Source organism: Triturus cristatus, chromosome 6, assembly GCF_964204655.1.
Source record: "Triturus cristatus chromosome 6, aTriCri1.1, whole genome shotgun sequence".
NCBI classification, from domain to species: Eukaryota; Metazoa; Chordata; class Amphibia; order Caudata; family Salamandridae; genus Triturus; species Triturus cristatus.
In genome coordinates, this window is record NC_140589.1 from 1126665900 (window position 1) to 1126679380 (window position 13481).

Here is a 13481-nt window from a genome sequence, read left to right on the forward strand (position 1 = left end):
GAAGTGCAGCTATCTTACAGTTACTAGGGTCATGGTTTGAATGGTTCAGCAGGTGTAGTGGCACAGAGGCCAAAAGGTCTAGGAAACCCATTGCACACCGATTGCTGCTATATGTTACTACTAAACATGCAACCAGGAGTGCTTTTTTGGTTCTTTTGTAACCATTGCACCCAAAGTAACACATAGCCTAAAGCATCACTGCATTAAAAGATGTAACCCATTGACCCTTTTTCTCTACCTACAACTTATTTTACATTCAGCACATTTATATGGCACATTTTCACAGGTTTTGTATGGTCCTTAAATCCCTCTGAATCTGGATACACTAACACCTTGGCAAAGGCATTCTCCATTCTATTATAATAGCACCTCAGCTGTTGTAAACACTGTATGAATACTTATAACTTACCATATGGCATTCCTTACCAAGCATTAGCAAAGCCAATAGGTCTCACCTCTGCGAGATCTATTGGCTTTGTCAATGTTTTTAGCCACGTTATACAGCTGCGCCAGCTTCAGTGCAGCATATCTGAAAAAACGTGCTATAATGCGCACAACACTGGCTGTGTCATGCAGCTTTTTAACATTGCTTTCACCCATTTGCAACGTAGCTAAAAAACAGTAGCAAAGTCAATAAATCTCACATAGGCAAACCTATTGGCTTTGCAATGCTTGTTTAGGTGTAGGTTCAGGTAAACATGTGCCCATGTGTCATTACACATGGGCAAGCCTACAAAATGACATGAGTACTATTTTTTATTAACCATACCAAAAGGGATTGGCAAATAGAACAAGCATTGTGAAAGCCAATAGGTCTCGGCAACCTGAGAGCTATTGGCATTTTGCCGAGAGCTATTGGCATTGTCAATGACAATGTCTTTCAGCCATGTGTTGGGGAATTGTGTGGCGTGGAATTTTGTGGTGTTGAGTGGAGTTATATGTAGTTGAGTTGTGTGGTATAGTGTATAGTGGAAATATGTGGATAGGTATTATATGGTATTGGGTGTACTGGAATTATATGGAGTTGTATTATGTGTCTTGGAGTGTACTTATGTGGAAAGGTATTGTGCGTTGTGGAGTGGAATGTAGTGGAGTGGAATTATGTGATGTGCTGTTGAATGTTGGGGCATGATATAGAATTCTGTGGTGTGGATTGAATGTTGTGGAATTGTGTTGTGGAGTGGAATTATGTGGTTTAGTGTGGAATTAGGTGGTGTGTAATGGAAATGTGTTAAGTTTGATTGTGTGGCGTGGAACTGTGTGGCGTTGAGTGAAATTATGTTGAGGGGAAATATGTGGCATTGTGAGGAGTGTATTTATGTGGATTGTTGCTATGTGGCATAGCGTGGAATTATGTGGGGTGGATTTATGTGGTATTGAGCAGAATGTAATTTTTTGGAGTTGAAAATCATTTAAAGAGGCCATAAATTCCAAAAAATTGACCATCGGTGTCCAAATCTTATATGCTTATTACTGGAATTCTTTGCTGTTGCTGTGTTTTTTTAGTAGAGCATCTTTTTTTTAAATACACACTTTAATACCTTTTTGCAGAATAGCGAGACCAGGTGTAGAATGGTGTGCTGTACAAGGAGGGGACTTGCCCTCTTTAATTTTTTGTGACACTGCTCTGTTAAGGGAGAGAATGCTGAGCTGTACCAGTGGAGAATGATGTAACGCTTTGTTGTGAAAGGCATAGGTTTTTTTTTGGGTTGAGGGGAGGCTCAGTGCGATGTGCCACCTTAGAAACCTCACGGCCAGTGTTGTGATTGTGAGCTTGACTTTACAGGGAATGCTGGACAACAATTATGGCCTGCTTTCATTGATTTCATGCCCTCGCCTACAGCCCGTAGCAAAAACGGCACAACAGGGAGGAGGTGCGTGTTCGGATAGAGGGAAGGTTGAACTGTCTTTCACGGATGGCAGTTCATGCAGTAGATTATTAAAACAAAACTGAAACTTGGTCACCATAGTTGGCTGACAATCAGGGGAAACACAGCTAATTGCAGATTCAAATAAGACGACAGGCAGCAGGAGAGAAGTAGTCCGTCGGAGGAGAGGCTGTGGTCCGTCGGCTGCGCTGCCGCCTCTGGTGCAAGAAACCAGGGTTCGAGCCTCGGGTCGCGCCCACATCCTGTGGTTCTGGGCAAATCACTTAATCTCCCGTGCCTGAATGTGTAATGTAAATACTGTGCTATGTAAAGCGCTCCAATACCTTCGGGTCGAGTTCGCGCTATATAAATATGCAACAAAAAAAAAAGTAACAAACAACACCCCATGACCGTGGGAGAGGTATGGGGCAAGCAGTCAGGGGGGCGCAGCAAGCGATAGCGGGAAAAGAGTCTGAAGCAGCAGCTTTCAAAGAACGGTGATGGAGCAAGATGGGGTCCATATGTCTGCTTCTCATGGCTCTTTTATTTTAGTGCTATGAAGCTACCAAAGCACTTTACAAGAGCCCAAAGTATGTAACTTCAGAGAGTGTCAAGTTTCATAAATACAGGCGCAGGCATTGCTTGGTAACCCTTAGAGTGCCCATCTAGTAAAGGTGGTGGCTTGGATTAACCAGCTCCGTGTCATCCCTTGATACATCATGCAATCCAGCTGACTCCCGAAGTCAAATAAATAAATAAGGCTCATATCAGATGCCATCAGCCCATGTAATAGGCAGGCCACCAGCGCCTTTACTGCCTGCTGATGGTAATAATTCCTAAAATTCTTGCATAGTAATGCTCTTTGTGCTCCTGAATTCAGTTCCAGTGGCTACCCCTCACCGGATCATGCTTGCACTTCTGTACCCAATGGGGAAATAGATGTCCGGTATACCGCTAACCGTGCCTTCTATTGGCCCAACCAGTTACTATCGAGATAGGGGCTTTAAAAAGCGGGAACTGTAGCAACCATGGTTAGAGATGGGCGAGCCGCCAGCCCGCGCAAAGCTCTGAACGTGTTTGCAATGTAGATCATGCAGCACAGATCACGTAAAATATGATAGGGCACATTATGGAACTGCACTGAAAGGTACTTGTGCAAAGTGGTTGTTTTTAAATGTTTTTGAAAAAGTGCCAAGAGCCCTTGCAGTTGGAGGTTTAGGATAGAAGGAGAGAATGTGGCGTTAGGCCAGAGCTGTCGATTATGGAGCTAGGTTACCGGGTTTGAGTTGCGGCATTGGCACAACATCCTGTGATCTTGGGCAAATCACTTAATCTCCCTGTTCCTAGAAAACCAAACGTGTCCATGTGAAAAGTAACCAGCGCTGAAGCAAAGCGCTTTAATAATACATTCTGGTGGTGTTTGTGCTATATTAAACTGCATTAAATAAACAGGAGACAGAGGACGAAGTGAGTGAACTGAAAACATGAGCACGGTATGGAGTGCTCCAAGACAAAGAAAAAAGTAGCTCCAAAAATGGGATCAGTGGATGTTTACAAGTACTTGGTCAATGCTCTGGGGGGAGGGCCAAACACTGGAGAGGCATGACACATTAATACCATGGACAAATGAGACAAAGGATTTTAGAGCGACGATTGAGCAAGCTAATGGAAAGCCTATGGGCGAGCTGAAGCCCACAGATTGAACACTACATGTCTCTTCGTGGACAGCGCATGTGCTGTCTAGCCAGGACCAGAACAATGAAATGCAAGCAGCAGAAAAGCACTTTTTAAGGCTGAGGGATTGGCAGTAACTAGTTGCCTGGTCCTCTGTCCCAAAACAGGTGGACGGGCAACAGTGTGGGGAGAAACCATGGTATTTTCACTTCGCAAACTTGTCGCTAATTCGAACTCCGCTATGTCCACTTAGATGGATCATTATCTCGAAATGAGCCTTAAAATGATAAATTCAGCAAAATAGCAATGACTGTGAAGCAGATTTTTCCCCGACAGTAACAACAAAAAGGACTGAATTGGTAACCAGTGAGGTTTTATTAACCAATTAATAAAGTTACAATTTAAAATCGAATCAGTTAATGATAAGTAGATAATCACTTAATAATAATAATAATACTTTATTGCGTGATTAAGAAAACCATTGCAAGTACAAAGTTAAAAATGTCAAAAGTTCATTTACAGATAGAACTAATTTAGTCCAGTAAAAGTAGGGGTGTCGGATGGAGCCTGCCAAACGTTATGCCGACGATGAGTCGCTGACTGGGGGTCCCTCACTGAGTTTTTTCTCTGCGTGAGCCATGTACCTTACAAGGGCACAGTTTAATTTAGTGTTCTTAGGATCAAAGCAGGCCAAGACTGCTGCTCTACAGGTTCTGATCGTTTTTGTGTTCCAGTGATGCTTTAGGAGGGCCCGTCTTTTAGTCAGTAATTTTGGGCATAGACATATAATGTGTATAATGTCTTCTTTATAGTCCCCACAAAGTCGACAGAGGTCTCGTCCATGCTCTCTTTTCCATTTTGGCGAGTGAACCAGCAAGTTAATGACACCTAGTCTCAATCTTAAAAAGCATAGTTTTGTTCGTGAAGTAAAGGGTACGGTTAAGTACTGCTGTGGGGTCAACGAAGCATAGGATTGGAGCGTCAGCCACAGGTGACTTCTTTTGGCTAGGCGAGCCTTCTCTTCCACCGTTGAAAGTTGTTTTTTACTGATTTTCGCTAGCCGTTTGAATTCCTTCTGGCTTATGTGCATGCTCCAGAGATTGTTTAGGCCTAGAGTTGTTTAGCCTTTTACCAAATAATTGTGACCTGCTTGCCATGTGTTTGTGTCGAGACTGGCCCACAGGTGCTTGCCTAGACTTCCCTCCTTAGATGACCTTAGTTTGTGGCAGCATACGAGGAAGGTCATAGCTCTGGCAAGTGGTTGCTGGCAGATTCCAAGTTCCAGCCTGATTTGTGCCGGTGATGTATAGGTTGGTAACTTGAACACTGATCTGTAGATCTTTGAGATTATTTTATCCAGTTAGCAGCTGTCTAGTCCTTTGAGGACTTCGCTGCCGTAGGTTAGGGTAGGGATGATTTTCGCCTGCGCGACCTGTAAGATAGGTGCAAGAGTTAGACCTTGTAGTTTCTTTTGAATTAAGCCAATTGCAAAGGCGAGTGCAGCGCCCTTCCTTTTTTGTTCTTCTAAGTGGGATTTGAATTTGTCGTTATTATTGTATATGACTCCAAGGTACTTATGGCAGTTTGAATCGACGATGCTTTCCTTGTTCATGGTCCAGGACAAAGTCTTGGCTTTCCCTGGACGAACCGCCAGGATTTTGGTCTTCTTGTTGTTGATCACAAGCTCGTTCCTGTTTGAGTATTCAAGAGTGGCGTCCAGGAGCCTTTGCATTCCGATCTTAGTTTTGCTCAGAAGGACCACGTCGTCGGCGTAAAGAAGATTTGACAGAAAAAGGCCGGTTACTTTGGGTGCATGAGAATTGACCTTATTTAGAGTTTCTGGAAGGTCGGATAAAAATAAGTTGAAAAGTGTCGGGGCCAGGACACAGACCTGTTTTAAGCCTTTTCCCGTTGGAATTAGGCGGGATAGCCTTGAGCCGTCCCCAACCTTAATCCTGACCCATGTATCCTGGTGTAAGAGTTGGATGGCTCTTAGGAGGTCGGCTGGAATATTGAGGCTGGACAACTTCTGCCAGAGCTTTGATCTATTCACGTTATCGAAGGCCGCTTGGAAGTCGATGAATCCCATGTAGAGTGGGCAAGAGCTGAACTTAGCTTGGTCGATCAAACAGGAGATGGTCATGAGATTGACTGATGTGCCTGTGTTGCTTGTGAACCCAGTCTGATTCGGGGGAATAACAGAGTTGTCTTCCGCCCATGCCCTGAGTGAGTTGAGCAACACTCCCGCAAAATACTTAGCTTCGTTGTCAATGAGGGCAATGAGGCGGTAATTCTTGGGGGATTGTTTTTCCCCACCTTTGAAGATTGGTACGAGAATTGATCCCCGCCAAGAAGGCGGTATGATGTTGTTCTGCCAAATTGAGTTGAATAAGGGACTTAGCTTCCCAGCCCAGAAAGGTGCATCTTCCTTAAACAAGGCTTGGGGGATTCCTCCTGGACCTGGGGCCCCGTCCTTCCGTCCCTTTTTAATCAGCTTTTCGATATCTGCCTTCTGGATTATTGTAGTTACGATGCTGCTTTGAGGCGTTGGGCTCTCTTTTGTTGTTTTCATTTTTGGTACATCGTTCCGGCATACTTTCGTTGGCGGATTTGTGATGTTCGGAACAGGTGCCCAGTCGACTGCTTTGTGTGCCGATTTGTCTTCGATTTTGAGCCTCTGATTTCGGGTGTTTGCGACCCGATCGTTAAAGTGGAGATGGAGGAACGCCACCCACTCTGACTCCAATATGCATGATGAAGCGACTTTCGATGCGCGCCCAGATGCACTGTCGTTTTGATATCATGCTGTAGTTTCGCCCAGAACGAGTTCCATTGATTACTGCGTAGCTCTCTTTTGGCTTTCTTAAGATGCCTGCGGGCCGCTCTCAATTTTGTTATTTTTGTAGGGTCCGTTGGGTCAAGTAGATAATCACTTAAATACAGAATATTTTAATATAACTCAGGTCAAACAACAAATGTGAGAACACGTTATGAGAAAAGACAGCGTATGCAAAGTTAGATAAATTCCGTTCCATGAAGCGAAACTGACTAATGTGTGGGCAAATCAGAGAATTTAGAAGCAGCAGGTTTCAGCGAATCTAGCATCACAAATAGAAACAAATGGAGGTTCTGATCAAGAAAATGAGAAATGTGCTTGCTCTAGAAAGTAACTCTATGGGCAGAAATATAAGGAGCATGTGGGTCTTGCAAAAGAGAAAGGTACATCCACTGGCAAGGGTGGACAAAGACAAATCTAACCAATGAGGGTCTGAGACACACAATTAAAACATGAAATCTCCTCTGAGAGATACATTGCATGAGTTCTACAGAGTAAGAACCAATCAAAATTAAACATTCCCGGTGTCGCCCACTTTCACATATTAAAGTGAAAAGCAGCTCCAGTCCCACGGACTTGGAGATATCAGACAAAGGGAGGACTTCTTCTCGGACTCCTTCTCTTCCCAGGTGCGGAAAGCTAACATTCAAAAAAGTAATAGCGAGGTAAGGCCTTCACATAAATTTCAATAACAACATTTCAGACTAACGAGACAATGGTGTTCTTGGTGCCTGAAAAAAGATATACACAGAAAGCAAATATACATTATTTAATTAAAATGGAGTCAGCTACGCTAACTTAACTCTAACTTAATAAGAAAATACTTTAACTAAAAATTACTCACAATAGTAAATCTAAATATACATTTGTATGTGCGTATACTGAAAACATTGTTTATATGTGCTATATACTAATGCGTTATTACATGGAGAATACAAATAATGACACTGTGTCACCAGTAGCAAACAGGGAGTGGGCACAGGAGGGTAGAAGTATCACATGATGGAGAGAAACACTGTGAAGGGTTAAAAGCACAAGTGAAAAGGCAACACATAGCTAAGGAAATGGAGGATTTGGCAGTGAGATGACTGGCTCGCAGTCCACAAACCAGAAAGTGGCTGCTTGACCAATCAGAACCAAAGGCCAGATTCAAATGTAAGTTTCTGATTCAGTTAATAACCCCGAAACTCACGATATTCCAACATTTGTTTTGTTAAGGTTCTCAAAAATTGCTTGAAATCCATTCCCACCATCGCTGTCACAACTACGAAGTTGAATCAAAGCTTATGTACATCTGTGAAGCCGCATTGCTATGTCATTGAGCAAAGGGGAGTTTGAATGGGAAATACATCATTTGGAATGCACTCTATAATCCCTTGAATCTTCTTCAAATACACATAAATCTTTACAGGATCAAACGTATGCGCATGGATATTTCTTTGGAAACATTTTATGCAGGTTTGTTAAAAGAGGCTGCTGTGCACTCCCTTTGCACCCAGACCCCATGCGATAGTTTCCTCTCATCCTATGCCGATTGTACCTTCCCAACTCGCTATTGACTGAATTTACAGCCTCTGGCAAATCACCATGTCTTAAGAGTCTGACTTTTGATTGCACAGGCAGGAGGCTCAGGGCACCTCCACTGTGCACCCGAAGTTCATTGGGGTGCACAGTGAGCCATGGGTACATGGTATGGTCTATGGTGTCTTTCAGCTTGCCTTTTTGTCCCTAGTGGCCACAAGGCATGGCATGTCCCCTTGGCCTCTGGGTACCGATCAGTACTGTGCCTAGTCACCCTCCACACAGAGTGCATAGGGCACTGCCTTCAGCCATGACCAGTGGGCTCTGAGTTTAGGACCTTGCCTGTGGGCACTCTCTGCCTGCCTGCCAGCCTCCTGAGTCATGGTCCTAGACCTAAATTCAGAGATACGTGACCGGGCTATTTCATTTGGACGGTGATTGACAACCGGTCCATTGTTCAAGTCTTTTAAGTATTTTATGTCACAATCTCTTGAATACTTTCTCCTTCCTTTCACTTTTTCATATTCCAACACCTTACTCTTTTGCACGTTCCCCTTGGAGCAACCTTGATTGAAAACTTGTCAAAAGAAAATTATAAAAATAATAAATGCTATAAGAATTTTTGATGCTGGTTGGTTGCATGTCTTGTTTTATATGACAAATGTTATATTGAGTATTGAGGGTCACCCACATTGATGCTGTATAGCCCAGAATATTTGAATGACAATACTAAGTAAGGACTTTTAGCCTATCTCTGAATTTAGGTCTAGGACCATTGTTTTTTGTACTACATTGCACCCAGGTCCTCGACTTTTTGGGTTACCCCATTTTTGTAATGGGTAGCCTCCTGAGTCAGGCTTCTTGTCAAAGGGCGATTGGAACAGATCATTTTGGACAACATATCACAGAATAAAATGTGGTGCATAAATATATTTTTTGCAAACTTTCAAGCAGGTTCGTCAAACAGGGTCAAAGTTAATAGCGATCAAAAACTCTTTTACTATTTAAATGCAAGTCAACCATAACTAAAGAGTTGTAATTGCTTATTAATAACTTACGTCCAAAGTCTAACCTCCATAAAAGGTTATAACAAACATTAAGGCTCAGATTAACAAAGGTCTTTGCAAAGCAACGCAAATGGCTGTTTTTGTTGATTTGTTAAAAAAAGTAATGCAATGTAGCATATTGCACTTGCCTTGCATTACTTTGCATCAAGGAGCAATTCCATGGCTGGTGCATGGGAGTTCCCGTGCATCCACCCATGTATTTTAATATACACTCATATCTACAATGGGTTGTGGATATGAATTTTGCACCAAAATCTTGCGCCACCCTGAGGCTGGTGTATGAGGAGAATTAGTGGAGTGTGCCCCCATAGGCCCCGGGGCACCCTTCGGTCTTGCCCACCCCCCTCTGCTTTCACACATTTCTGGCTAGGCTGGGGAGAGAGCTGTGTGTGTGTCCCTGGTATTGTGGATTTCCGAGCACCCACAAATAATACTTCTCTTGGGACAGGTGTCCGGACATTTGCCACCAAGATTTACAGTGCTGTCTTGGCATAGCACAACTGAAGGGGCAACTACAGGTATATTTTAATTTGTGAGGAACCACTCTGCCTTTTTCTTTTCCTAAGTGGCCTGATGCATGGATATACAGTTAAAGACGCCACGCTTTTCCTGGCGAGGGCGGGTGCTCCTTTCGTTGGTGCGGTTGCTGCCTATTCATTGCCGTGTTTTGCCTTGGGGTCACGTGGTGTCCCTTTGAGAATCGACCACGAGAGTCTACTTTACTCTCTCCAAAAGTGTGGTAATTTGTGGCCACATCCTTAAATTGAGCCCTCCACTTAGAGCCTATGTCAAGTCAAGGGAGCTTATAGTGGAGTAAAACGGGTTCTGTTGGTTGCCTCTGCTTTCATGGTCCACAAAGAGTTAGGGTTGCCTTACCTGTCAGATCTCATCCCCCCCCACCCCCCCCCCCCCCCGCTGATTCAGGGGCTCAATACCTGAGTGCGACCAGAAAATCATCTAAGTAGGGAGATAGTTAAGGACTACCTAGAGCATGATGAGTGGAGGTCAGTCAAATGGTTGACGTATATTCAGGATACTTTTTCCAAATTAGGCAGGGCCGTCCTGTTTGACCTGCCCTCTACCATTTTGAAAGCCGATATCCCTGGATGTGGGATAGTTTCCTACAATGGAGAAAAACTGAGAGGAGGATATTGAGCTGGAGAAACCCTTGGTTCATGGACATGCATTGAAACAAGCCCTTCCTGGTAATGGTTGCTGTTCCAATCTGGTTGGAAGAATTACGGATCAGAAAAGTCATATCTTGGTCTGATAAATTGGTGGTGATAGAGGCAATTAACAGACAGGGTGCCTCGTGAAGATGTTGAGGTTATTGAAAGAGCTGGTGCTCCTCTGAATGACACTTAATGTGATGTTTACAGCTAGACATATTCTGGGGGTTACAACTATGTAGCTGATGCCCTATGTCACTTCAAGCTACAGGATTTTCAGCTTTTCCAACCAGAGGCAGTGGAGTGGATGTTGGAGTTCCCAGAAGAGTTGTAGAAGTCTGGTCTCGCTAAACACACACAGGTGGCTCAAGGAAAAGCTTTTCAAAACTAGAGATCTTTTTACAGGAGAATCACAGGAGCAAATGTTGTCGACTCACTGTCTTTTCCTTGGTGTTTCGTGTGAACAGAGCAGGCTGGTCTCATACACCAGGGCACAAGTGTCAGCAATAAGCTTCGTCCCAAAACTAATGGGGTCCTAGGAAATGGGAAACAGATTCCTGATTAATAAAGCATTAGCAGGTTGGGCCAGGTTGTCAGCATCTGGAAAATATGCCAGGCCACTGCTAGGCACACAAAAAGTGGCAAAAATGCAAGGTTTTCAGTTAGCCATAAGCTTTTTTGGGTCGTCTTTATGGCACCTTTAGAGCAGGCACGGTCGTAGGCAGGTCTATGCAGGATCACTTAGAGGGTCTGCAATATAATGAATGGCCTACTGTCTCTGAAGAAAAAATGCTCATCAAACTACGCTGGTCCAAGACAGATCAGTTAAGGAAAGGGGTGTTCATTGCCATTTATTCTGCCAAAGCCACTCCAATTTGCCCTTTGGAACAGGTGAAGGCCTATTTACATGTCCAACCGAGTTTGGGTATTACTCCCTTTTTTTCACCAGAACGGTGAATATCTTCTTTAAATGAGATGTACAGCCTGGAGTTTTGTAGCAGCCTCCTTTGGCTCACTCAGGAGGCACATTTCCTTCTCTTTCTTTTCTCATGCCATCAACGGTTGTATGGGTCATCGGGTATTCCTTTATGTGACGGTCAGGGTAACAGTTGCGACAGCTCCGTAAACCAAAGCCAGCAGCATTGATGAATGTGTTCTTCAGATGGTGTGGTGGAGTGGGAGGCCTGAGGATCAGTCAACTGCAAGAAATGGTGGAAGATGTAAAGAGCTATGAGTGACTCCATTCCTGAGGCCTCATCATCATTCACCTGGGCGGCAACGACCTGGTTAGAACTGGCTGCAAGGGCCTGAGAGAATGTGTCTTAAATAAAGTTGAATTAGTGGGCTGGGTTTTTTGAGAGGGTGTCTTTGCCTGGTTCAACATGATACCTAGACGACTGTGGGGTCCGAGCATCAGCTCTAGGGTGTTTACTGTGTCAGTCAGGCACCTCAATGCCGAAATGCAAAGGACCTTAGTCCTGATATGGCAAAACTGTATCCGTGGCCCCAGTGCTTAATTTGTATAAAAATAAAAAAGTAAATTCCACTGCCCTTCAGGGCGCACTGCAGCCTGCTCCACCTATTGCCCCGTTAGCTCTGCCAATGTCAGCCTCAATACAGCTACTAACCATCACACTCCTACAAGCGTGACAATTCTGCCTATTCTAGGCCATCCAAAGCGATAAAAATAGCGTGAGCGGCAGTCAATGTTCTTTTTTAATGAATATTGACCGATTAAACCCTGTTGTTGTGCTCATCTCAAAATTATACATACAGCGCCCCTATGTGGTGGACTGTCACGAGCTGGTGCTGACTATTAATTGCCGGTGCAGAGCACCGGAAACCACAGGTTCAAATTAAGCACTGAGTGGCCTGATCGCTTAGGTCGTATCCTGCATAGGCTAATTAGAGGGGAGCGAATATTCTGCAAGGATGGGGTGCAATTGTCCAACCTTGAGTCTGACCTTTCATAGATGGCATTTGGATGCTTGGAACTGCAGGGGCGGCTGGTGGGGAGAGCGAATGACCTCAGGACCCTGGTAGCGGGATTGTGGCGCACAGCCAATAATAATTCACAAGGACAGATACACTCTCCATCAATTTCTGTTCAGGACAGCAGTGAGGTGGCAGGTCACAATCTTCATCCTCACTATGTTGGGGCATGGGCTCCTCACAGTTCAACATTGTAGGCCAGGGGGCTGTCGCCCATGGTCTCATGGCATTGTGTAGCACCCTTTTGAGGCCTTGTGTTTGGAGCAGCTGGCCAGGACAGATATCAGATCAGAGTCGAGGACCATCTCTCAGGAATGGAGGAGCTTTGCATTGACTGTATGGAATGGAGGGAATTTCAGCCTGAGTGCTATAACATCTTTCAGGAAACAAAACGTAACATACATGTATATACAGTGTGTTGTGAACCTTATACAGTCGCCAAGTGTTTGACCGGTGGCCTGAGATGGGCAACAGGATTGTAATGTGATACAACAATATGTTTCTATGCTTGAAATGTTCCTGTTTTCGTTATGTTTATGATGTATATTAAACAGGGTGGGTGTTTGCCCACAGTAAATATGAGAACTGAGATTTGGCATTGATTCTTTTGAGATGGAGATGGTGGGACCCAAACTGGGGGCCTTCTGGGCCTATAAGTAGAGCACATCCTCATGAGGGCCTGGGGGTGGGAGGGGCACCCATCGGTCCTGGCCCCTTCCCTGCTCCAGCGACTCTCTGGCAGAGAAAGGTACCCCTGCGCATGCAGATTTCCAGTCACGATTTTAATCCAAATCCCATGGGATCTGATTCACAATAGCACTTTTGATGGTAAAATAGCTTGATGTACACCAGTGTGATAACCACAAAAGGATACTTAGCAGTTGTAAATGTATTCACTACTACATAATACTACCCAGCACAGTAGTAAACCACATGCCAGGCTTGGGATGAATTAAGACGTTGTTTGCATTGAGTCTGTAAACACCCACAAGCTCGAGGGTTTATGAGCTTTAAAAAACTCCTCGACAATCAAGGACGGGTAATTTGCTCCAGCAAAGGACTGGAGTAAATGTCCTTCCAAAGTGTGCAAACAGAACAGCTACACATTTTCTTGGGATCCATCGTGAGAGGTTTTTTACACATGGAAAAGTGTTTTCCCTGCGGAGATAAAAAACAAAAAGAAAAATGCAAAATTGCATCTCCGCAGCCTGACTGTTTTTCCCTTAAGCGTTTTGAGCAAAATATAGTGAATTGCATGGGTACACTGAACTAGGATTTGTGAGTGGAGTAGACGGCTGACTTTACAGCTGTGGAATTCGTTTCCGCTGCTGTGTTGTCCAGCACCATTTATGTT